The sequence below is a fragment of the Limanda limanda genome, chromosome 14 (assembly GCF_963576545.1).
Source record: "Limanda limanda chromosome 14, fLimLim1.1, whole genome shotgun sequence".
NCBI classification, from domain to species: Eukaryota; Metazoa; Chordata; class Actinopteri; order Pleuronectiformes; family Pleuronectidae; genus Limanda; species Limanda limanda.
The window spans coordinates 20,187,049-20,212,214 of NC_083649.1; the positions used below are offsets into that span (position 1 = coordinate 20,187,049).

General features: G+C 40.2%; 1 long non-coding RNA gene across 1 annotated transcript; it reads left to right on the forward strand.

Annotated features, from left to right (window-relative positions):
- Positions 1-15,940: 15,940 nt before the first annotated feature.
- Positions 15,941-19,532, forward strand: LOC133019190 (uncharacterized). The gene is made up of 5 exons (XR_009682863.1): positions 15,941-16,106; positions 16,915-17,060; positions 17,412-17,570; positions 17,712-17,807; positions 18,537-19,532. It is a non-coding gene; the product is annotated as an uncharacterized LOC133019190 (long non-coding RNA).
- The last annotated feature ends 5,634 nt before the right edge of the window (positions 19,533-25,166 follow it).

Sequence of the window (25,166 nt, forward strand, 5' to 3'; positions counted from 1 at the left end):
AGCCAGGTTTGAGATTTGTGTAGAAAAAGCAAAATTTTACACATAGATGGCAGAAGTGTAAGGAAAGATCAGTGGCTCCCATAATTACTAGGCAGAGCATCATCATCTGACATCTAATGATTCAGCAGGACCTTGACAAATGCAGCTGCTCATAGTTTTTCGGAGGCGTCGTGCACTCCTTCTGCTCGCACTGCAATTGATGTAATTTTGTGCACTTCAAATTTATGTCAATGTTTCTCTGGGAAAAAATTACTGGAACATCTGAGAGTCGTCAGCCTGACAACAAATTGATAACCTCACAGCTCTTTGAATGGAGAGCAGGAGTGAGTCAGTTTCCAGGAGAGAATGAGTTTGGATTACGTGTGGCAGTGGTGTCCGCAGTGATCCGGTGTGTTTGGGAATATGCAGCCTAATAATACGAATCTGACTCATGTGCACGGTGGAGTCACACAGCCCCAACACTTTCCTTGAGCTGCCATGTTTTTATTAAAAAGAGGTGACAGGTGGTAGGGTGAGTGGGGGGAAAGGGAAGGTGCATTTCTCTGTCAAACCATGTGACGAGCTGAACGTGTGCACAAATGAAACATGTGCTACCGCAAATACACAACACCATCGGAGGAGCTGTCTGCAATTATGTGCGAGTCAACGATCCAATCAGTGCTGGACTCACTCAGGCAGCTCCAGACACGTCCGATGGGCTGGCTGTTGGATGAAATGCTAAGGTGAGCCGGGCTTTATGTGATTTGCCCTTCATTTATTTGGCTGCGTGGCCTGCAAATTGAAACGGTGATTGAACTACCACAGCAGTTGTGTTGTTCTCGCTGATGTCAACAACAGTGTTTGAGTGTGCGACTCACTGTCAGCAGTTGATGTGGCGGTATACGGCGGCGTGCACATTCCCAAAACGTGTTAATTAAATCCGCCTGGTTCTTGTAACACAGGCTAACTGGTACTTGCTCTTTTCTCTGGCCGATGACATCGCCGTCTTTGAAAGGCCGGCGATGTCTGGCTCCGGTTATGACCAGCTGTTAAGATCCTTTTGTGATTAAGCAGCATCCCGATCCATCCAATGATCTACTGACTGTACTGCCAAATGTGATTTTCCATTAGCGTGGTCATACTGTAATTAGATCACAGAATGAGAGAGAGCTCTGAGCTTTACATGATGTCAAACACATTTATCTCCAGATGAAAACGCACGAGGTCCGACGGCTCGAACACATAGAGCTTCAACATGGCGACTCGGGAGAAAACCTGCAGTTTGTTGTCGTTCAGAGTCGCTCTGCAGCATTTTACCCAATATCATTAAGACTTAATGAACAATATGGTGATTGAGATCATGATGTTCAAAGTCACCTTTCCCCCTTAATCTGTAGGAGTGCCCAGCCAGCATCCAGGACTCAGCGACGGAGTGAATCTAATATGTGACCCCCCTCGTGACTCTTTGTTCATCTTCTCCGTCTCCCACTGCCACCGCTCTCCGTCTACGCCACGTTCCTCTCCTTATCCTCCCTCTCCATAGCATCTCAGTGGGAGTGGGAGTGTAATTATGCAGTCAGACGGTGTTTACAGACGCAAAAGCGCTTTAATTTATTCCAACAGTTAGCAGTAATTCCCCATTTTAATTTATAGCTCCTCCACCCAGTGGGAAAAGGAGAGAAGCAGATAGCGAGAGCGAGGAGGAGGGGAACATATGGACTTTATATTACGGAGAACGGTAGAGTACAACTACTACCAGGCATACGCACATGTAATAGCCATCAGCACTGGTTTTACTGCACATTCAAGTTGTTCTTTTCCAGTTAGCATCGGATTGTAACTTCTTGGATAATGGAAGGAATAGAAAAAAAAATGGCTTTATCATTTTTAACTGAAAGCCATTGCAATGTTACTGTTTGGTCATAAGTATCATCCTGTTCTTTTATAAATAAATAATTTCAATCAATCAATAATTCACCATAACATGCGTGTTACACTTCTCTAGTTCTTGAAATGGTTTGAGTCTGATTGAGGCTGATTAACACAAACACGTTCAGGCGCTGCAGCCAAATGTGCATTTACTCCTGTGTTTTCTCAACTTAGGCCCTAAAGCCTTTTTTAATGCTGTGAACACTGGTGAGAAAAATGCCATTGATTGCATGCATACTGCCGCCTCACAACAGCCTCTGTGGTTCTTATTGACTTGCCATGTGAGGTAAGTACAAAATCTTAATGAGCGCACAGGAAAAAAAGACGTGTGCTGAGACATCCCGAGAACGACGGCGCTGACCAGCAGGGGCTGGCGTGAAAACAACATGCTGGAAAGTGCAGTATTGATGCAGGTGTTGAGGGTAGTTTGAGGCAGGAGCAAGTCCGAGGGCCTTCACTAAAATATTAAAGCAAGAAACCTTACAGGAAATGTTGGCTAGTGCAGTAACTAAGTAAGTAAGTAGTAAAAACTGCCTATTTGGAGTGGTCCGTTTTCATTGTCCTGCGTTGATGCTGTAGAGCTACTTCAGAATTCTTTCCCATCATTAGTGAGTCCTCCTCAAAGCGTTATACAACATACATGGACGTTGAGTGCAGAGCTTTTTATAAAACAATCTATGGTATTTTTTTCATACATTATGTGTCGGCTTTTTCAGAGGTCTGTTACTGAATAAACCCATCTTCAGACCCAAGGTCACAACTTAAGGTAAAAGCTCTGTAATTCAGGTCCACATAAAGCATTAGAGCAACAAAACAAAGCATTGTGAGTTTAGTTGCAAAAGATGAAAGAGATTCTTGTTGTTGCCATGACAGAGATCAGCACCCATTCCACCCGTGGCAGTCTGTGTTAGTCCAATATAGAGAAATGAAAATGATGAGGCAATAAAGTGTGTGAGGACAATTAGATAAACTGTTGGCTAAATATTCATTCCACAAACAGACAGGAAGAGGTTTGTTTGATAGAATCAGAATCCTGGACTGAATCCTCCCCTCCATGATCCTGTTTGCCATCATCATGCAGGAAACAAATACTGATAAATCTGAATGCATCCCTGTAATAAACAATCCTGATTTACCTTTGCTCATTCACCTTAGGTTTTCATACATAAAGCTAATTAAAGCGTAACGCTGGAATGAGCCTAAACTGCTGGAGAGTCAAACCTAACAGCAAAGCATTAATAGGACCATTAGTAGGAGAGCAAAAGTCAAGGCCACAGCCCCCCCCCCCCCCCCCCTGATAATGAACGAAACAAACCCACATGTGGTGCCAGAGTGGTCAATGCAAGAGGGAGAGGGTGGAGTGGGGAGGGGTGAAGTTCAGAGGAGAGAGGACATGTAAATATTGGATTTTAGGGGAAAACAGAAGATGCTGATTAAGACCATGACGCTGACTCCACCAATGATGAACCACTAATGAGGAGCTGATGTGGCGTTGGGTGGAGCCACAGGGGGAAAAAACAAGTGTGAGAGAGAGAGAGAGAGAGAGAGAGAGAGAGAGAGAGAGAGAGAGAGAGAGAGAGAGAGAGAGAGAGAGAGAGCTAACCAGAGAGCAAACGCACAAACAAGCTGGAGTCTGCATCAAAATAATTAAGTGCACTTCAGCAAATAAGCTGCATCTGTCACGGGTCACAGCAAGAACCACTCCACACAGGCGGAGAGTGAGCACGCCTGGCAAGTTTCTACAGTGTTTACGGTGAACTGCATATCAGTGGGTCGTCACGATGAGCCAGTGGGCAACACACACACAAACACACACACACACACACACACACCAAGTAGCTGTGACCTGCTTTAAAACCCACTGTGAACTTGTCAAATTTCATCTTCCTCTTAAAGAGACCCGGGAAAACAGAAGAAAGCGTGTGTTTATTTGTGTTTATTAAAGACGCTGACAATCCAGAGTGCTCCATAACAAGATTTTAAAAAGAGACTCAAGATCAATTTCATATATAACAACTGTTTTCTATTCCCAAAGGACTCTCTCACTCTGTAACGTCAACTTCTGCTCGTACATGGTTGATATTTATTGCAGGTAATTTGCAGTAAAACATTTTCAATTGAGGCAAACCAAACGGAGCTGTCACAAAAAGATCAGGGATGGGATGTGGTTTGTTTCTATCACTTAATTTAAGAGTACAGATTTGCCCATTATATTTCCACAAAGTAGCAAAGTATACAGAATCAAAGATAGATATTGAATAACGATATTGCTCTCCACTTAAAATTTCACCCGGAGGACCCCTGTTCCGCTCCCAAAGAATATCAGCATGATGGACACCGACATTAGATACAACTCAACTTGATTCACTCCACAGATTTAGGTATTTTACGCTAAGTAGCAGCTAAAAGCCACAAAGCCTCCAGCAGAGATGAGGAGCGAGCTACAGGCCTTTGGCACCACCTCACTCAGATTTCTTTTCATTTTCAAACTCGAAGTCTTCTATCAGATGCACACTGAGGTGACACAGCTTGAAGGCATTAATCGTTGTTTTTTTTTCCAGCTTTATCCTGAGCCAAGACAAAGCTTTGTGTAACATATGTTGTACTTATTACTAGTGTAAACACACGTTGTAAAATCAGCGGATTTCCCCCTCATGCATATCCATGCATACGTTATGTATACAGCCTAACCTTTAGAGGGCAGCGGGGGGGGCTGGAACCAATCCTAGCAGACGTTGTGCGACAGACGAGGAACTGGATAGACCGCCAGCGCATCACGGGACCAACATACAGAGATAAACAACCATTCATGTTCCCAGTCTCCAATTAACTAAACCACAAATAACATGTCTTTGGACAGTGTGAGAAAGCTGGAGTACCCAGAAAAAAAAACCTCAGACACAGGAGGGAACATGTAAGCTCCACACAGAACTACCCAAGCCAAACAGGGATTTGGACTAGAAACCATCTATAGGGTAAACCAACATTCATTCACATTCAAGGTGACATTTCAGGAAACTAGGCACATGAACTGGTCACAAACTGAAGCTACCCTCTCTTCCGCCAAAGGACATGTTCAAATACACACAAACACACACACACACACCAGTACTTTTCATAAAGCTCCTGCAGTCTTTCTGTGTTCTTCTTAAAAACTCTGAGTCTGCAACAGCCCGCAGCCTGTGCAGTGACATCCTCTGCATAACCTCTAACATTTTACACAACAAGACTTGTGTCACCAAAACGCTTCCACCCATTTGAATGAATTATTGCACAACACAGTTTTAAGAGCTATTTGTCAAATGACTTGGAAACGAAATCTAACAGAAGACACATGCCGCAGCCATTACTTCACTCCATGCCGGGCAGAGTCATTTGAGGACAATTCAGTTCTGAAACTCGTCTGATGAAGAATCTCGTGACTGATGACAGTCACTTCCTGACTGTCATGTTGATCCTGATACACATTTATTTTAAAGAGGTCCAGAAACACTGCAGGGATGAAGTGAGATCAGTCTTAAATCCAAGTTACAGACTGGGGATGATTTTTTTCTGGAATGCTGCGGCTCTTAAAACTTTTACAGTCTTTTAGAGAAACCCAGGAATGGAATTAAAAACAGGTATAAATCACTGCAGAATATTGCCACAAAAACCTCAAGACCCTTTGCACAGTAAGTAGCTCATAAAGCACAATCAAAGACTAATGTGTGGATAATAACTTCAGCGCTGCAGTCTGGGAAATTTGCAACAGTGGTCCACGTCGCAGCCAGTTCTACTATAAATGGCTCAAAGACTTCTTCATCTTTAACGCATTTACATATTTGGAATTTAATCAGTAAAAAAAGATTAAAGAAAGACAGAGCAGCATTTTCTCTAACTGTCACATCACCAAACTTAAAAGAGTGAGGAAAGCGTGTGGCGTTCAAAGGACTCCTAATAACTGCCGGAAAATTATCACTCATGTGAAAGTGAATGGGTTTTGTGAGAACCGTAACAAGGTTTCAACCACACAACATTTCTACGGAGCCTCAGCCCTTTAACAGGTCAATTACACACACATTTCAGAGTTCATCATCCCTCTTAACATTTTCTGTCTTAACCCTTTGATACACAACATGGGTCAAAAGTGACCCGATGGAGTTTTAATTGTAAATATCTTTGCAATAAATGTATTTCATCATTCAGAATTCCAGGAATTCCTCAATTAACTTGTTTTTGATCATTACACATTCTTATTTTTATTTGTCCTTATTTACTTTTTTAATAAAAATCATTTTTGTATCACTACCCCTCTAAGGCACAACATGGGTCAAAAATGACCCGTATTCATTTCACATGTTATTTCATGCATGGCTGTGCTTCTTTGCTATATCTTTTAAAATCTATTTATTTAATCATTTAATATTACAAAGTATTCATTAAAATATCTAGTTTTTGATTACCACAAATCATTATTTTCATTTTCTCTGTCTTAATTTTTGAACAAAAATGTTTTTTGTATTACCACATCAAGTTTACACACATGGGTCAAAAAGGACCCATGTTTGCAAGTGTGAATTTGATAGGAACCTTTGATTTTTAAATGTTTGTGGTTAGGCACATGTTTACTGTGGACAACTTTTCACATGCCACACTTGTCAGAAGTACTTGTCAGAACTAAACGGGCTGCTTTTGCACATCTGATTCATGTAAGTCTTATTTTACAATTGTTTTACCTAAGAAAATATTTGATATCTTGTGAAAAGATAACTGCACATAACATTTGAACATTATTTCCCTCTACTGGTGGGAAAGATAAATATGTCCAATATTATTAGCTAGCTGTTAACATATTCTCTTTTAGCTAGCTAATGTTAGCTTATGTAAGCTAGGTAAATTCTAGCTAACGATAGCTAGGTCAACATGATTTAGTTCTGACAAGTAGTTTTGACAAGTGTGGCATGTGAAAAGTTGTCCACAGTAAACATGTTCCTAACTACAAACATTTACAAATCAAAGGTTCCTATCAAATTCACACTTGCATACATGGGTCATTTTTGACCCATGTGTGTAAACGTGATGAGGTAATACAAAAACTATTTTAGTTCAAAAATGAAGACAGACAAAATGAAAATAATGATTTGTGGTAATCAAAAACAAGATATTTTAATGAATACTTTGAAATATTAAATGATTAAATGAATAGATTTTAAAAGATATAGCAAAGAAGCACAGCCATGCATGAAATAACATGTGAAATGAATACGGGTCATTTTTGACCCATTGAAGGGTAGTGATACAAAAATGTTTTTTATTAAAAAAGTAGAAAAGTATAAATGAAAATAAGAATTTGTGATGATCAAAAACAAGTTAATTGAGGAATTCCTGAAATTCTGAATGATGAAATAAATTTATTGCAAAGATATTTACAATTTAAACTCCATCAGGTCATTTTTGACCCATGTGTGTAAACTTGATTTACAAATACAAAAACTATTTTAGTTCATAAATTATGAAAGATAAAATGAAAATAATGATATGTGGTAATCAAAAACAAGATATTTAATAAATACTTTGAATATTAAATGATGAAATAATTAGATTTCCAAAAATATAGCAAAGAAACAGTCAGCCGTGCATGAAATAACATTGTAAGTCAATACGGTTCATTTTTGACCCATGTTGTGCCTTAGAGGGGGTTTGTATAGCTTGTGTATCAAAGGGTTAAGCAATGCGTAATCAGTACTATTAGAACAAAAGGATATGTGTTATTCCCGGTATAAAAAGAGGTAAAAAACAGGCGTGATGTGAAGGAAAGGAAGAACTGGAAAAACAGTCAACAAGCTGCACTCCAAAAGGAAGTGATGCATACAAATAATTTTGACTAGATGAGCGGATTCAGACCGCTGAGCTAAATCCGAAGCAGCTGTCGAATTCAACATAAGTGATGCGAGCCGCTAACTAATAAATCCTCACTGCTCTGTAGTTTTCCTTCCGTCCTTGTGGGTTTATTTTATAATATTTATAAAAGGGATGTTGCTCCCATCTATTACGTTCGTCCTTGTTTCCCCTACTTCACTAAATACTCCTGGGATCTTTTCCCTGCCAGTGTTGTGTTGGGGGGGGGGGGGGGGAATTACTGTAATGCTGGACTCTTTCAGATTGCAGCGGGAGTCAGCACTTCAGTTATGTTGCTATATAGACCAAGGTAACCCCGGCTCCCTCATTCCCAGGACTCACTAACCACATATTTACAGAGGCACACGTTTTAAAAACCCACATCGCAGCCATCACTCGTGCCCTGCGGAGGCAGATGTGAGGTATTGTTGGCACGGAGCAGGCTTGGGCGAGCGAGTTAGAGAGGAAATGAAAGGAAGGGTGAGAGAGACTCGGGGTTAAGGTGTTTGGGCACAGCGTCAAAACACAAGTCTGCCGGGTCAGTAGCAGCAATAAGTCAGCTTTTATTTTGTTTTTCTTGTTTTCAGTCAATCCCACCCAAGCACTAAAACCAGAAATGAATCGATCAAACTCACACGTATTGCCTGAGCCTGATCCATCATATTCCTTTGTGTCTTCACCCAAATGTTTGCTGTCAAATCTGATTGGAAATGCGGCTGTGAGCTACACTGTTGCACTGTATGACATGTTCCTTCATGAACAAGTGGACTGTTCAATCGATCCCACTCACACTGTTCTGTATATATCCGGCAAGTCGCTTTGGATAAAAGCCTCTGCCAAATGGCAAAAATGTCAATGCAGATGTGAATATACTCAATAGGCAGGGGAAATGGTGTGTGAAATGGATGTGTACTGGGTGACTGACTGGTGATGAGGTGCAGGTCTGGTGAGAGCAGTGGCGGGAAACTGAACAATGGGAGGAACAGATGCCGGAGTCCAGTGAAAAACAAACTCAAACAGGAAGTGACATGACTAAAACGCATGATCGGTTGTTTTTTCCTTCCGCTATTGGTCACTCCGAACGGATCACGCTTGTTCATTGTCATTTGATATGTCACATGAATAGAACTTTGACACATCACCTCATCTGTGAAAACCATTTGCATTATGTGGAATTTCTTCTTCTGCAGTGGTGGTGAAAACAACAACTCCCATTATCCCACACTGCTTCATGGCGTCATCAAACCAGGTGCTTTGTTATTGTTTTGATTGAGGGACGATAAGAGCCTATTCTGTCTTAATGCTAACAATGATATACAGTATATATATATATATATATATATATATATATATATATATATATAGGATTCATATCCGCTTTGTTTTGTTTTTTCCATGAGCTTTGACAAACAGCACTAAAGTGCCAGCCTTCTACTTTACTACCTTTAATAGACTACAGAGGGTGAGTAATTTGCAGTATAAAGCTCATCCAGCACAACCACTGAAGATTCACTAAATTACTTATCAATGATACCGTGTTGATGGTTCCCAATTAATGATCTAATTTTCCACACCGCTGGGCTGACTTAGTGTGTCCTGCAGCATAAGGGACAGGAACACTGGAGGCAGGGAGGATCAAATCACCTCAGATGCTTATTCTTCGAGGGGGTGTGAACGAGTATAGAGAGGGACTCCTCTATCCTCTGTCCTCACACTTCACCAGTACCTCCCTTCCATGCACAGTATATTGTTTATAGTTCCAGATTAAAGAGGAGATTTCAGTCATGTACAAAATTACCATTGCAAATGCATATCTGGCCTTTTACTGCAGAAAAAAGGACTAACGTTCAAATGCCTGGTACCAAGTGCCATGAAGAGCTTGTGCTGGTTCAGACCTGTTTCAACCTGCAAACTTTCAAACAACCAGTTTGCTTTTCCCCGGCTTAGAGCCGGCCTAGAGCCAGGTCATTATGTCACCGTATACATGACTGTCATGTCTCCACGCCACAACTCAAAGAACTGGTTCCAGATCAGGCACTCGCTCCGAACTGACCCCTGAACTACCTCGGTGGAAAAGGCCCTAAGGTGGTGCTTTTAAGGGCAACTGGATTAATTTGAGGTCCCTACATTTCACATTTACTTATTTATTTTCAAATTGTTTTGTTATTATTTATTTATTCTGTATAAGGTTTTTGGTTTTTGAAGAAATGTTAATTTTGTAAAAGTTTATTTTGATGAGCTCTATCAGTTTTGATGAAGTGCAGGAGCTGCTAAAACTTCCATATGCCCTCCATACCTTCAACAAGAGGAAGTCAATGAAACCATTAATATGACATTTCAATACAAATAAATTGATTCAGATTTTGAAACATTTACAACAATACTGCTGAAACATTCACCAGTAACAGCTTCATTCATGCAAAGACTGATTTTCTGTCTTGTATTATTCGAAAGTGAACTTTTGAGAGCTTTGACCATTGACTGAGGTATATTATGTCTCAGATATCACTTGATACTGTTGACTTTTGAAAAGCAGGGTAAGGGTTAGGGTTAGGGTTATGCCACTAGTTTAACATCAGTTATTCATCAATACAGAAGCCCACACCTCTAACTATCTACATGTCACATAATAAATCAGAAGATCTAATTCAGGCACGCAGATATAAATATCAGTATGATGTATGCCAACTCATACTGTGCTATATATGTATCTGCTGTAGCCTTTTCTATAAACACATTCATTTATGCATTTGCTGAGATGCGATTGTCCTTTTGTGATTTCCTTTGTTGCACAACAAAATATGAAAGTTTCTATTTCTAAAGTTTTAATTTGAGTCTTCTTTAAACTTGTAGTTGACTATGAATTAAGAAGCGATTTTTGGTCCAGGAAACCATAAAATACCCCCAGCCTTAAGAAAAAAAGTGTATGGCAATAACCGCCCAGGAGATAATAAATAGGATTTTAATGTGTTAACCTGAAAGACATGAGAGGGTGCAGGTGTAGCAGGAAGCTAATAACTAAGTTAAATGAAAATAAGTCTCTGGTTGTAGGGCGTGGAAATATACGGTCCCTTTGAAACTGCCTCAGTTGAAGGAACAGCTTCAGTTACAGCCTTCGCTTCGCCAGGGAGAGCCACGCGGGGGAAGAAAGTGAGGGCAGCGATCGATCCAGTGGTCTGCTCTGCATCTGGAGAGTCATGAGTGCAACACAGTCCTTTATTTCCACTAACCTACATAAAACTGTTTTATGGTGTGGAGGCACAAAAGCCCCAGAGTCTGCAAGGAGGTCAGAGCGGCGTCCAGCTCCCTGGTGCAGTAAATGGCTTCAAGCCAACTCTAGATGCTGAGGCTGCTGTTGATTTTCTGTCACACCTTTCTCATCTGTCCTGCCCAGTGCGACATCTGCCACATCTTCTGCTCCGTCAGAAAGGTCACCAAGGACAGATGTTCCCCTTTTCAATACCTGAACGTTAACAGCCAATGACCTTTTTACTCAAATTGTTGTTACCAGCGAAACTTTCAGATTAAATTAAAAATGACCTTATCTAAATCAAACAAGTTTGCTTTATCAAATCATGTTAAAGGATAAAGCCGCCATCTGACAGTATCTTTCACGTGGTCAACAAATTCCATGAAAAGACCAAAACCAACAATGTGTTGGTTTATCTCTCGATACTTTTTCAACTTCCCTATTGTGTCTGTTTCACTGAAGTAAGATATAAATCTGTTAAAACTTCTCTAACACTTACACACATGGTATTGTTTCAAAAAAAGGAAACTGAGTAGTGTAGTTGTAGGTTGGGATTACTCAAATTAAATTGTACATATCTGCAGACAATTTTCAGCTGTGGATTTAAACAGATTTGGTTTTAAGTAATTAAATTTTTTCCAACAGGAAAGTAAACGTGTGAGTTATTTAATATAAACTATACAGTCGCCATGTTGATTATAATTAAACAACATATCATCACATGCAACAGTGATGTATTCTTAGACGGCAATAGAATGGAACAGACTAAGGATTACACAAGCACTACAGGACGGATTAACAGGAAATTTGGTGGAAGGATGTGGTTTTGGTGCGGCTCTGGTTCCACAGGCAGAATTAATTAAAATGTTAGTCAATCAGATTTTATTTGTGTCGCGTGAAACAGAGCGTGTCAACACAATTTTTATATTTACACCATTCATTAGAAAAGAAAGTGTCCACTTTGAGGTGTATCAACCTTTTGTTCAGAAGAAAATGTCTGACAGAGATGAAGGAGGCAGTAATGACAACGGCAATGAGAGCTGTATTACCATTTCATAATGGGACTGTAGAGCCTTGGCGGAAGTACGTGCTCCACTGAGTGCCATTGTAGTTCTCTAATAACCAAATGCAATAGCTCTGCATCAATATCAAATGGGAATCCTTCCCCTAAGTTTCATCTAATCCGTCACAAAAATATCAAATATAGAAGATATGTCACTGGAAATATTATATTTTTTATTAAATATACATATAAATATTTATAATTTCATTTAGTTTAATATTACAATATCAAAGCTGCTCAACTTCATCACACTGAAAACTAAACATACACCTTCATCCTCGACGGCGGAAAGTTCACTGCACACAAGGGGTGTACGTTTCATGCATTTGTACAACCTGTGCATGTACATCCAGGAACAAATCATGAAAACGACTGTGAGATATCGCACGAGGACAAACTAAATTAATAATAGAGCTACCGCAGCACATCTTTATCCCCCCCCACCACCACCACCTCAGCAGCTCGTCCTGCACTCAGCAGACGAAGCCTCTCAGTGGTATTTATTATGCCTTGCTGCTTGTGCAAAAGGACAGGAATGCATTTCACGTCTCCCTCGGCAGCTTGTGCCCGTGGCAGCACATATGTGACCCGTGAACGCATTGCTGCTGCCGTGAGGCTCGAGTGATGGCTGCAGGCGTTCTGATAGCTGCTGTAGATTTGTACGCCTCAGCTATAAGAGCCATTTAGAGGCCGTTAATAAGAGCAGCACACGCTCCACAATAGGCTTGATTGTGTTTCCTGCGGAACGGAGGTCCTGTGTCCCGCATGTGGGTCTTCACATGTGCCTGTAAACACTTTCATGCATTACAAGGGCTTGACCCAGATCACAGATAGATGTAATAATGCATGACAGGTCGTCCTTTTGAAAGCCCCGTGTCCTAAAAGGCAAGGCTGGCCATTTACAGCCTCCATGTCTGATACCCTGACGACAAAAGGAAGGCTGTGCTGTGAGCTCACTTCATGTTTATTTTAATCTATAGCCTGAAACAAACCCACAGAGTATCAGAACATGCCTTTTCCAATATTCATCAAGGCTGCAGTGTGTGATGCTAACCGTGGGTGAAATGTTCAACACCAGATACCATGTTTTTTTATGACTGGAACCTTCCAGCAAATGGAAGAGGATTAAGAGGTCTTGTGAATTGCTCAACACAAGAATGTTTGTCTGTCTCTTTGTGGAATGCATATCTCACAAACTGTTCATCTTATCGGCTTCACACTTGACATGTCTAAAGTAAGTTGCCCCAGAAAGTGCAGAGATGATTCTGGTGTGATTTGGACACAGGATACGTGAGTCAAACTGCCGGGAATAAACTGGATTGTTTTTGATTATCACTTTTTTTTTATTTCAGCATTTGAGACATTGACGGTTTTATCTCTATCTGAGTCAAGTCCTGTCTGGCATTTTGTCTTCAAATTGCTATTTTCCCCATTGAGGGACTAATAACGGATTATCTTATCTTATCAAAGTAAAAGCACAACATTCGTTTGGTAGTTGTGAGGTTTTGAACTTGGTTCTGAAGATTGTGTTAAATGATTAACAGACCTCTGAAACAGCGGAAATGAAATGTATGAAAAAAAAACAATGAAATCAAATCTTCATTGTAAATAAACCAGGTAGGAGGAATGACAAGGAATAATGAATTGAAGTCCTGAGCATTAACACACCATTCAAAACAGGTTGATTCACAATGAGCACTGTTCTTTTTTTTAACTCATTCCTTAAATCAAGCACTGACTTAGAGGCACGTGCATCTCTGACTTTGCACATGTGAAGCATCATATGCATCAAAAACCTGAGCCAAGATCTCATTCCAGTCATTCCCCAAGAAGCTCTAAAAGTACTCCTGGTATGTGCTCACACGCCAGGATGACAACTTAAGCACAGTTTCCATGGCATCTCCGAGCATATTCCCATTATATTTATTCATTATACATGGGGACGTGTGAGTGCGACATTAAAGATGCATACAAACAGCTCATCCCAGTGACTTTAAAGACGCTCCTCGCCAAACAAACAAAGACAATGTATTATTCAGACATTCCCGTGTTGTGAGACTGTACCACAAATTCTTCTGCTTCGAGTTGTGCTGCGTTAATGAGGCTGAATTTATCCTCCGCGTCGTGTCACCTGAAGGACACACGCTACCACGAGGAGAGGGGGTGACAGTTCATCCTGGTAGAACACGAGATGATGAGTCGAAGTGACCTCAAGAATGGTAATTTCGCAGTTTGGCTCAGGTTGGTGATCTTCAGTCAATGAGATTTTTCCTTTATTCTCATTGTTGTGCAGTTATTAACGCTGCCAGTGGCACCAGCAGGCCCTGCAGGGCACTGGAAACCGTCTTCCACTGTGAGCATGCTGGAGGAAAGTATGCCACTTGAGTGTTTTTCTCATTTCAAATTCACCTCTCAGAAATGCAGATGGTGAAAAATGACAGCTGCCCTAATGTAGGTTTCAAAGAGGTGCATCTTCCCCTCATGAAGGAGCAGCACGAGCCTCATATTGCTCTGCTGTTAACAAGCTCGGTGGAATTTTTCCACGACAGTGTCTTATGTTCTAGTTGGATCTACAGTATGTGCTGGTTAGCATTCATCCCTCTCCATGGTTTTGCCCGTTAGCGCTTCTGGCTGTCTCCTCTAGCGTTTAACCTTGTCAGAGATAGGCTGGGATCCATTAAGATTTCCTGAAAGGGTTGAGCATCACGGCCTCATTTAGAGTGACTTCCATTTTTAATAAACTGCTCACAGCCCCTGCAGATCAGATACTGAGGAGGTGCACTTAACAATGCCGGAGAGATAGATATGCCTCATAATTTATACGACACAAAAGCTCAGGAAATCATACCCGTGCGCCATCCATGGTTTTTCCCCCCTCTTTCATTTTGCTCCTTCCTCCTCTTTTGTGGAATCTCTTTTCACGCCACGCACGCTTAGTTTGACACATTCAGCGCGGGTTTAAAGCTGCCTCGTCATCTTTTCACATTTGCCCCGCTGATGCTCTGGTGTGATTTCTCTTTATACACTGTAAAAAGCCCAACTTCAAAATCATTGGTCTAACTTATTTTTAAAAGTTGAGTGAGCAAATTTTTTTTTTAAATGTTGAGCAAACCCAAAGTTTCAAGTTTACAAATAAGTAGTGCAGTCAACTGAACATTTTAAGTTGAGGAAACTTCAAATATTGCTTAGCCAGCTCCGGGATGCAAATATAAGTTCAGATTGAATGATATGAATGCATTTATATATGGAATATATCTACTTAGATATGTATATATAAACACACACACACAAACAAACATATATACATATGTGAACATATATATTTATGTCTTGTATTATTATTATACACATTTACACACACATATAAAATATATATATATATATATATAGCATGTTCAGATTTCTTTTTACCCCTTACTTTGTATTCACCTTCTGTCGTCTTGGAGTTTCAATTTTACCACTTTTACCAACCACATTATTAAATGTCCCAATATGCCCATCCACTGCAGCCACACAAGCAGTGATAAAGATAAAAAGAGAGAGTGGGGCTACGTATTCTCCACACAGGCTTGAGTGGAGAATACGTAATTTACCCTCGACAGCCGACATTTAACGGAGCAAACAGCGGAGAACTTCTTCAACATGGATGACATTAAATTAATAATTGAAGTGGAGAAGTGCAGTGAAAAAAAAGATTAATGATGGGACAATGTTGGTTAATGTTGGAGCAAGCGCTGCACGGCGCTTCAGCGTGGCTTCCGCGTCCGGAAAGCGACGTCATGACGTAGTCAGCGTCACTGCGCACTCGTGTTTTGAGACGCCAGCCCAGCGCTCCCAGGTAGAGTGGGCTTGTCCGGACATGTTGGGGTGTAGTTGATCAGATTCACGTCCTTCTATCGCAAGTTCCGCCGCCTGATATCGCCCGACGGCAAGTTTTGTCGACTGATGTCCTCCGACCGCATGTCCTACGGCTGCGTGTCCTCCTCACTTTCTTCCAGCACTAACTAGGTAAGACTCCCGCCGCTATTTTACTGGTTATTCTGCGACCCGTTGTCTTTCGAATGCAATGATTCACAACGTTTACAAAACTACATGTGTAAGCTATCCATAAAATCTACCTGTTAGCTACCCGTGAAAGCCACGTGTTTGCTAACTTTCAGCTACATGTGAAAGCCACGTGTTTGCTTACTTTAAGTTATCTGTAGACCAACCCCACCCAAACCACCGTGCTACGTTTATAAACTACCAACGTGTTAAGTTGAGTTATCAATAAAATAATGGTAAATTTTGATGATCTTCTCCTTGTGTATACTGGGGTATGTGTCGTCTGTTGGTGTCTTTTCTGTTTGAATCTTAGCATAACGGTGAATTTAACAATTAAGCTTTCATACAGAGCTCGTTCACGTGTTATTTATTTCAAAATAACTACTTCTTATTTCATACATTTCCCACAAATATGGGGAAATGTAACTCAAATAGCCCTACATAGTTCTGTGTTTAATTTATTTCAAAGTACACCTACACTTGCCTCTGTATTTTTCTTCTCTTCATAAGAGTTTGGTGTTTTCCTTTGTAACAGGTAAAAATAGCTATAAAAGTCAACAGTTCTTTATTGTTCTATAATTTCATAAATGCAACTTTATAAGCTTTCTTATCAAATATGTTTCTCAGCTCCAGACAAATTTTATTTGGGCGAAGAGTGGGCAAAATGGTTCTTTTGATGTAAAGGTTGCCTACCTCTGCCTCAGCCAAATTGAGTTTGTTCATTTGGGTGGTGTTAAACTCATAAAGTAAATGTGTTTTCCTTGTTTCACAGGATTTGGATGCAGTGTAAGGAGTGCAAGTTCTCGCACCCTAATCAGGATATTCTCCTCAAGCATTACCGACTTTGCCACTACCGGGGACGCTTCTGGCCACTGCCGTGCCTGTACACTGACTGCTGCTGCACTTTCAAAACAAGCGGTGGGTTAAAAGGCCACCTTTCAAGAGTACACACAAAGTCCAGAAAAACTGAAGTAGAAGTCACCTTTTTTTGTCAATTGTGTGACTTTAAAGACATCTGTGCCCCAAAGAAATACATAGCCCATCTAAGGACTCATTTGAGGCAGCATGTGACTGTTTATTGTTTACTGTTTACTGTTGGTAAGATTTTTTTTTTATATAATGTGTAATGTCCTAAATGCTCTACCAATTCCACCATTCTGCTCAGCTTCCGGATGTAGCAAACCTTTTTAGTTTATAACTGTACAATATTGGCACCTTCTGTAATTGGAGTCTGTATTAACACTAATACTGTTATTTCTCCTCTCTTAGATATATGCTGAGTTTTTTTGAATCACTCAAGTGGATCTAAAGAAGACATTCTTCACATCTTTGGATGCACACGCCTCAAACCTGATAAAGCTTTACAGAACACGTAGCAGGACACTAGGAAAGGACTTAAAGGCCCTCCTTGACAACCTTGATGAACAGGTAATGCAAGTAGGAGATAAATTAAGGTTTTCTGAGAGTGCAATTGCAAACAGACATTAACATAAATTGTGAATAGGTGTGGTGTGATTGTATTTTCAGGCCATGGTATATATTTTTTTTAACTTTATTTGTGTCTTTCAGACAACCAATGTGCTTGCACAAAGGAAGGCCACAGCTCTCCGAGGTCTACCTCTCTATTTGAGGGAGAATCCAGGCAACGTCCTGAAGACATGTCTGGTAAGAATACTTCGGTTTATACCATTGAAGTTTTTTTCTTCCATTTTTTTAATAGCTGGGCCAATATAAATATACAAGGGGCCAGTACATCTCTGATTAAGGAGCAAACGCATTCATTTGATAGGAATATGCAATAAAACCACTTATTTATATTCCCTTTAATGTAATATAAGTAGTTATCCCTAATTAAGGCTGAAATCTTTAACAATAAAAGTAAAAACACATTATCAAGAGGTCATCTATGAGGGTTGACCTAAAAAAAACCTTAAATCAGTAAATTTTGCTGCAAGTTTTAGTGTTTGGATTGTGGCCGATTTTATATGCACTGTCAGGGTGAGATATTGTCCATCCTTTTTGGATTGTTAACACTTATGGAATCAAAGGATTATCCCACACCTTTTAAACTGCACACCAGCTGAATTTTAAGAGCACCTTTAGAAAAAAAATGCCAGATTTCGCACAAATTATCCCTTCACATGGATTAATTGATGACATCTGGGTGGTCAAAATTTATCTGGTGGCCTTACAAATTGTATTTTTTAATGTATCTTAAATTTGTCGTTAGGAAATTTCTTCATATTTTGAACAGTGGTCACTTGCACTCAAAGTTTAACTCATAAAGGTGCATGTCACTTTACTCATGGGCAGGGGTATATAATTTATTTATAAATGTGGTGATGAAAACATTAAAAATTTAAGTAATGTCTGTTTGTTTTCTCTATGATACAGACTCGGAGGAAACGTCCGTTGCAGGTGTTCAACTTGGCATAGTCACCATTGTTGAAGATGATGTTGGGAGAGCTCACTCAATGCCCAGAACAATCAACATTGCCCTTGTCATCGAGGAAAAGGTTGTTGTGGAGGACATCTCTGACATCAGTACAGCCATTGTCCTTCTCTTTGGATGCATCTACAACCTCAACCTGGACTACCCCAAAGGGTTGAGGTACACTTTTGAGGCCCTTCAAAAGATTTTTATGAACCTTGGCACTGAGTGTTCTGCCCGTGTTCAGGCTCTGAAAAACAACTTGTTAAAGTAGCCCGATACCATGACACATAGACATGTGTTCAATGCACATATTTGCACACATTGACATGTCACTTTATTCCTCAAAATATGTTTTTAAGTTCAGTAGTAGCTACACAAATCCCATGTTCCCATTTGAAGTTAGTGTTTACTAACTGCTGGATTTGTTTGTCTCTGAAACTAAACACGTTTGTGTCTTGTTACACGTTTTTATGGATGCACTTTCTATAGACATGTCACTTTATTCCTCAAAATATGTTTTCAAGTTCAGTAGTAGCTACACAAGTTTGTGTAGTGTTGCTACGAATCCCATGTTCCCATTGGAAGTTAGTGTTTACTAAGTGCTGGATTTGGTTATCTCTGCAACTGAACACGTTTGTGTCTTGTTACATGTTTTTTATGGATGCACTTTCTTCACTGCTGGGTTTGGCCAGTGGTTTCCTCAAGTATCTGACTAACACATGTTTTGTGATTCATAGTGTCAATCATACTGTTTTCTATATTATAGCTAAAGTATTGAGAGCTGGTTCTGCACTTTGTTATGTGTTTACATATTCTATCTTTGAAAATAATTGTATAATGTTACCAAGTTCACTTAAGCATCCCTGCTGCTGCAATTTCAATGTTGCCTTTTTTGTAGTTATTGGATGTATATAATGTTAACCCCTGTGTTCTTAATAAACAGATTCTTTATAGAATTTTGCTGTTATTATTGAATTTCCACAACAGTATGAATAGAGTAAACTTGAGTTAGCTCAACTGATGGGCAGCAAAGTTGAGTTAACTAAGCATTTCAAGTTTAAGTTTAAGTTCTCTCGACTGAAACTATCCAGTTCTGTTGATGTATGTTTTCAAATCATTAGCATGCATATAATCTAGTATTCCTAACTTGTAGATTTGAGTAGCTCTGAATGGAGATGTTAAGTTAGTCTAACAGAACATCACCATTCAGAGCTACTCTATATAACATTTTGAGTGAACTTAATTATTTAAGTTGACACAACTCACAAGCCCTTAAGTGAGGTCAACTCAAAAAAGCGTTGCAGCTGGTTGCTTTACTTTTTTAAGTTGAGTCAACTTTTCTTTTTTTACAGTGTACGCTGTAATAATGTTTACCTTTTTTAATAGACTTGGATTATTTGTTTGTACATGGCACCGCCGCTGCCAGCTGAATCTATAACAGTCTGAACAGGCTTATTAAAGTGGCTCACTGGCAGGGAAACCATCCTGTGGATATTAACACTGGCGATTTAAATTTTTTACAACCCCAGTTTGTATCACTGCACAATCGTGCCTAAAGATGGACGTGCACGGAAAGGTGATGATGGTGTCTTAGCTGAAGCAGAAATGATGAGAGGAGAATAAAGCGAACAGGGTTAGCAGGCGGTGAGAGGGGTGATGGGTGCCAGAGGGGAGGGTGAGGTTAATGGAATTGGAGGAGTAAAAAGTGAAGGGATGGCTGTTTAATTAGTCTATGAATAGAAAATGCCTTTTCAGCTGTTGAATCAATACACAGATTCTTTTTTCTTCCGATAACCTGTTGGTTAGTGAAGGTATTTTACCACTGAGGTGAGATACACATGAGTTTTAACACCTTTTTATCCACAACGTGCCAGAGAAACATTATCATATTCATAATTAATATCTTTTTAAAAAAAATGTGAGGGAGGGTGTGAATACAATATTAAAACAAAATGTCATCATGTCACATAATCTTCAAGAAATCAACTTGCATGATTTACACCTATTTGAGAAGAACCACAAATTACATTTTCACATACAGTTGTGATCACAAGTGCAATTGCCCGCCCCCCCCCCCCCCCCCCCCCCCCCATCCACTCTCACACATCTACACACTTATCACATACTCACGGACACACACACACGCATGCACACATACAGCCTTACACACGTACACATTTATCACATTCACACACAAGTACATTCTTAGCACACACACGTACACACTTATCACACTATCATCGACACGCACACATAGAAACACACGCACACACAACAAAGTAACTTAAAAGAAAAAGCTTGGCTTACTGTTTTTTTTGAATGCAGGGTGAATGTACAGCTCCTCCTGTGCTCCAGAGGTTTGTAGGTTGGGCCCCAACTGTGAAATTGTTGTTTTTCTTTGTTGCTGTCCTCAGACATTGTCTTCTCAACATTCCAGTACTATTTCATTTACGATTTCCATTTTTAAAACGCTGGTGCTTCCTATTTTTCTAGTTTTGCATTTTGAGCTTCTCACAAAGGGAAGAAGAGAAAGTGATTTGCCATGAAGTCAGACACCTTATTTTTTAAGACATTTTGAATAAGGTGAAAATGTAGCTTTACAATCACCAATTCCTTTCTCCGTCCCTCAATGTCCTCCAGAGTCTTTTGAATTTTCTCAGAAGGAATGAATGAGAGAGTCTCTGTGAGGGCAGCATTTTAAACACCTATCTGAGGAGGTGGCATCAAACCTATGAATGTTGTGTCTACTTCACTATATTCTTGTAATCACTTTGAACTGGCGTAGTATGACCTTTTATATCTGAGTTGTAAAACATTATAAGGGCATTCTAAAAAAAAAACTGTCATTCATAACAAGTTATTTTTTTCTTTCTAAAATCTAAAGATGTTAACTCTATCAATACATTTTGCAGGAAGAAAAATGCTGCTGGAGAAATGGAGAGTGGAGGCAGCTCTGTGTGCACCACATGAGTCAGTTTTCTGAGATCTATTCCCGGATCCTAGGTCCTGCTAGATTGAAGTTGCTTGTGTAAATGCCACAGAGTCAGAGGACAAATGGAAGAGGGAGGACGTGGACATGCACAAGGCGGATGGCCAACGGAGGAACTTGCAGCACTGTTCCTCAACAGTGATATTAATACGATGAGAGAGAGATGTTTTCCCTCGTTAGCTGGAATGTATTAATTAACTTATACTGCTGTTAAGTTACAAACTGTCACTGCTAGGTGCCAGGTTATTTTTAATTTCTAACTTCAATTAAAGTAAGCTGTGGGCTTTGAAAACATATTGACTGGGTTCAGGTTAATGAAGCCTCTTCACACCAATCACACAAGGTCCAGAATAATGCAGATGCAGTCCAGTTCAAACATTCATACCTGACATCACGGAGATCAACAGATCAGTTTCATGTTTAATCATCCCTCTGGCTTGACTGTTCAAAACAGAGAAGAAGGACCTTTGTCTAGAGAGCCATCACACCTAATTAATATTTAACCCTTCTTATCCAATGGGATGACCTGAGAGGCGGATCTTCTGTGGTGGTGACACCAAGTTAACAGTTGCTTGGAAACAACAACCACGAAGGAGAATCAACTGGTTGAAATAATGATACTGTGCAGATCTGTTAACTCTGTTACAACATCACAGTTAAGGAAAAGGTCAGGTGATTTAAAAATGTCAACATGACATCATCAGATGATGAGTTTTCCCCTCAAGCTGTTAAGCTCCAGTGTGTAAGAATTAGGCGAAAGGGATCTATTGACAGAAATTGTATATAAAATTATACTACATAGAAATTGTTGTTTTAATTACCCTAGAATGGCCCTTTATATTGAAATACTTTATATTTGCATCGGGGGGGTCCTATCTACGCAGGCCGCTATGCTTCTTGTAGTAGCCAAAACTGGACAAACCAAACCCCCTTTGAGTTTTTCTGAAAACTGAAGGTTACCGCAGGTTATCTTTCATGTTTGGAAGGGGAGGGTGAGGTGAAGGTTGTTCAGCTGCCACAAGCAACTTCACCACTTTATGTCACTAAATTCTACACACTGCAACTTTAATTTGATATAAAAAAGAAAAATTATCCAGTGTCTCGGTTTTCGCAGGACTTAAACAATAATTTCATTGGCACCTGTATGTCAGTAACCTTCCTGCACCCTGCACATGACCAAGGTATTCTCAAGCCAAAGAGACATACACCAGGGCCTAGCATTGATGAGAGGGTGGTGGGAGGGGAGGGGATGTATCAGTTGCATTTTGACAAAGTGTAGCCTGCTTTTGCTGGATTTTCCAGGATTACCAACCCCAGCTTTAACAGGCCGGGCAGTTCTTTTGATGGATGATGAGTAAACTGCCCTTTATGGATAAAATCCCTGGAGTATCACTCTAAATATCTCATTGTCCCATGAATCTTACATTGTAATTAATGTGCACTTTGTATCACAGAGCAGGAGTTTCCTGATGCCCCTAACGTCCCCATGGAGACCAACTCAAACACACAGAACTGTTATGACTTCATCTCTGCAGTGGAAGCTCATCAGCTGAATTCCTGCAGCCCGGTGGCAGCACCAGCAAACACACTTCTCTGTGTGTGTGTGCTGCTGACTGAAGGAAGCGCTCTCTGTTCTTGGGTCACTTCCAAACCGTGCCGCTCGTAATTGATGACACTGAGCCGAGTGCTCCTTCCAGATCTGTCTTTGTCATGCTCGATATATTACATTCGGCCTGTGCAAATCAATCGCCCGGGCATTGATTTGATTAATGACTCAATGACACATTATATTCATGTTATCCATCGCTTCTCAATTGCTCATTGTGGTTCTGGTGCTGTCAGTGCCAAGCCCCCTACTGACCCCCGGTGGTGTGGAATTTATAGTGCAGTGCAGGACCATGGACAGCGTCGGATTTCATGGAGCTCATCACAGCCGACCGTGGTATCTGGATCAGCAATATTTAGTGACTGTACATAATACCATGATCCACATATTTTAATAGGCTGTTAAATATTCATCAAGCCCTCTCATCTTGATGTACAGCTTTTTGTCATAAGCCTTCCGCTAGATTGCTGTACAGGGGGCGGCTGGGCTCAGTTGGTAGAGCGGGTCGGCCACTAGCCAGAGGGTCGGAGATTAGATTCCAGTCTCTCTTATTTTGTGGATCCTTGGGCAAAATGTTCAAACCCAAATTGTCCCGCTGATGGTTGTGCTGACAGTGTGTGAGGGATAAATAAAGGGATGCGCTTTAGGAATGTGTGTGTGAATGGTGAATGATAAAACTGCACTGTAAAGCGCCCTGAGTGGAAAGACTCAACTGAAAAACTCAATGTGTGATCTTGTGATGTCTATTGCTTCTACTATCTGTATCTTTATTATCATTATATTTGTTATTCTGATTGTTTGAGTTTCATATTTTTTGTTATGAAGCACTTTGCTCCTTGTATTGAAAAGTGCTACATAAATAAAGTTATTATTATATAAATACTGACCAGTTACCATAAGAGAAACAACCATTCTCCCATACGTATTCTTTAAAGCTGCATGGTCTCAAACATTAAAGGAAATGAGCTCAATACAAAAACTATCCACAACTGAAAAATAACTTTTTCTGAAACACGGCCGATTGTTACTGCAAAGCATATCAAACTTTTCATTGTGCTTTCGGGAAAATCTGTGGAGCTGTTAATGTGCTTAAGAGAATGTCTTAATTCCAACTCCGTATAAATAATCAACCCATATACAACAACATTTTGCTGCCTTTTATTCTGGTTCTGTATGACAGTGTGATCTTTTACAAGTAAACACTTGTTCCTTTCTGCAGAGACAAAAGTCCTGCCCTTCAGAAAGTGCAGCCATTTGTAAGCGATGCGGCTGCCGCACACAATCTGGAGAGTATGTGAAGCAAAGAGTCTGATTGGCCCAGAGGTTCAGCGGGGGGATTCATCTGCTGCCAGCGATCAATGAGCAGCCTGCGAAGCATGCCAATCACTTTTATTGGCTTCTCCTTGCTTTTGAGTTATCACATGCATCGTCACCACTGCCACTACAATACAAGCTTTTGTGGCTCCGTGGTCCAAGGGTGGAGATGTATGTTGTGTCAATACCCCACTTTTGGTCTCCACTGAAATATCTCATTAGCTCTAAAGGGATTTCAGTGAAATCTCTTCCTGGTGGACAGAGGGTGTTTCGTTGAGAGCCGGCAGCAGGTCAAGATTTCTGAGTGATATCTAAACATCTTCCAGATGTGTCTGCACAGCTGTTTACCTTCAGGTCATAATGAGACACTCTGGCCTGCGTAGTACTACTTGAGGTTTATTTTGGTCTGCACTGGAATCCATCTTACCACAACGCTGACAAATTAAACAGTGAAAGCTCTAAGTCCCCTGATTCTACCTGTGAAGCAAAGAGAGAGCCCTGAGAGCATTTGTATTAAAAACAAAAAAAGACTAAATAATAAATGTGGAGATTATTACTTATATTCTTCATATAGAAAAAACATACTGTTTGCAATGACAGGATATTTTTTTCTATTTGTATTTTAATATTATAAATGTATTCATTTCTACATTACCTCATATCACACCAACTAGTATTTTC